Here is a 2,500-nt window from a genome sequence, read left to right as displayed (position 1 = left end):
AACGGGTCATTTTCGTGTCGCCACATTGCATGCGAACCGCATGAAACTTCCAGAGGCATTTGCAGCAGAAATGCATGTGCAGTCAAAAAATTGAATATTTTTCACGGATAGACCCCGTGAAACGCTAGAAATTGGCGGGGATGTGTCTCTTGTGGCTCACGGGGCTGTTAGGGTGGCACAGAAATCCCTCGGAATGGGAAAAAACGGGTCATTTTCGTGTCGCCACATTGCATGCGAACCGCATGAAACTTCCAGAGGCATTTGCAGCAGGAATGCATGTGCACTCAAAAAATGTGATATTTTTCACGGAGAGACCCCGTGAAACGCTAGAAGTGGGCGGGGATGTCTCTCTTGTGGCTCACGGGGCTGTTAGGGTGGCACAGAAATCCCTCGGAATGGGAAAACGGGTCATTTTCGTGTCGCCACATTGCATACGAACCGCATGAAACTTCCAGAGGCATTTGCAGCAGGAATGCATGTGCACTCAAAAAAGTGAATATTTCTCACGGATAGACCCCGTGATACGCTAGAAATTGGCGGGGATGTCTCTCTTGTGGCTCACGGGGCTGTTAGGGTGGCACAGAAATCCCTCGGAATGGGAAAACGGGTCATTTTCGTGTCGCCACATTGCATGCGAACCGCATGCAACTTCCAGAGGCATTTGCAGCAGAAATGCATGTGCAGTCAAAAAAAATTGATATTTTTCACGGATAGACCCCGTGAAACGCTAGAAATTGGCGGGGATGTGTCTCTTGTGGCTCACGGGGCTGTTCGGGTCGCACAGAAATCCCTGGGAATGGGAAAACGGGTCATTTTCGTGTTGCCACATTGCGTACGAACCGCATGAAACTTCCAGAGGCATTTGCAGCAGGAATGCATGTGCACTCAAAAACTTCTATATGTTTCACGGATAGACCCCGTGAAACGCTAGAAATTGGCGGGGATGTGTCTCTTGTGGCTCACGGGGCTGTTAGGGTGGCACAGAACTCCCTCGGAATGGGAAAAGGGGTCATTTTCGTGTTGCCACATTGCATAGGAACGCCATGAAACTTCCAGAGGCATTTGCAGCAGAAAGGCACGTGCACTCAAAAATTGTAATATTTTTCACGCATAGACCCCGTCAAACGCTAGAAGTTGGCGGGGATGTCTCTCTTGTGGCTCACGGGGCTGTTAGGGTCGCACAGAAATGCCTCGGAATGGGAAAACGGGTCATTTTTGTGTGGCCACATTGCATAGGAACGGCATGAAACTTCCAGAGGCATTTGCAGCAGGAATGCATGTGCACTCAAAAACGTCTATATTTTTCACGGATAGACCCCGTGAAACGCTATAAATTGGCGGGGATGTCTCTCTTGTGGCTCACGGGCGCTGTTAGTTAGGGTCGCACAGAAATCCCTCGGAATGGGAAAAGGGGTCATTTTCGTGTTGCCACATTGCGTACGAACGGCATGAAACTTCCAGAGGCATCTGCAGCAGAAATGCATGTGCACTCAAAAACGTCTATATTTTTCACGGATAGACCCCGTGAAACGCTAGAAATTGGCGGGGATGTGTCTCTTGTGGCTCACGGGGCTGTTAGGGTCGCACAGAAATCCCTCGGAATGGGAAAACGGGTCATTTTCGTGTTGCCACAATTGGCATACGAACGGCATGAAACTTCCAGAGGCATTTGCAGCAGAAATGCATGTGCACTCAAAAACGTGAATATTTTTTCACGGATAGACCCCGTCAAACGCTCGAATTTGGCGGGGATGTTTCTCTTGTGGGTCACGGGGCTGTTCGGCTCGCACAGAACTCCCTTGGTCCACCTGATTCGTGCATACAGGCAGCAACTAAAACTCTGTAAACCTGCTGTGAGGACATCTAAACAGTGGACCAGTGAGGCTGTGGAAGATTTGCGGGCGTGCTTAGACTGTACTGACTGGGATATGTTCACGACTGCTACCAATAGTCTGGATGAACTCACAGAGGCTGTGTACATCAGCTTCTGTGAGGACTGCTGTATCCCAACACGTACCAGGGTGAACTTTAACAACAACAAGCCCTGGTTCTCAGCAAAGCTCAAAAGGTTGAGGTTGGAGAAGGAGGAAGCGTTTAGGAGTGGGGATAGAGACAGATTCAAGGAGTCGAAGAACAGGTTTAGCAAAGCGGTGAGAGAGGCTAAACGACTGTACTCAGAGACACTAAAACACCAGTTCTCTACTAACGACGCTGCTTCTGTCTGCCAAAGGGCTCAGGCACATCACCAACTACAAACCCAGAGCGCCCCACACCACTAACGACTCCCGCCTAGCCAACGACCTGAACGAGTTCTACCGTAGATTTGAAAGACAATTGGACTGTCCTGAACCACCCCTTCCCACCCAAGAGGCCCCATCCCCCACCCATACTACAGAAACGACTCTCTCCTTTCAGGAGGGAGAAGTTAATGGGCTTTTCAAGAGGCAGAATCCACGCAAAGCAGCCGGGCCGGACTCTGTCTCTCCAGCCACCCTCAGGC

This window comes from Petromyzon marinus, unplaced genomic scaffold (genome assembly GCF_048934315.1).
Source record: "Petromyzon marinus isolate PM22_M1 ecotype Great Lakes invasive population unplaced genomic scaffold, UKy_Petmar_22M1.pri1.0 PM_G_Scaffold_21, whole genome shotgun sequence".
Taxonomy (NCBI): Eukaryota; Metazoa; Chordata; class Hyperoartia; order Petromyzontiformes; family Petromyzontidae; genus Petromyzon; species Petromyzon marinus.
The sequence above is the reverse complement of the archived record's forward strand: the minus strand, read 5'-3'. Positions refer to the sequence as shown.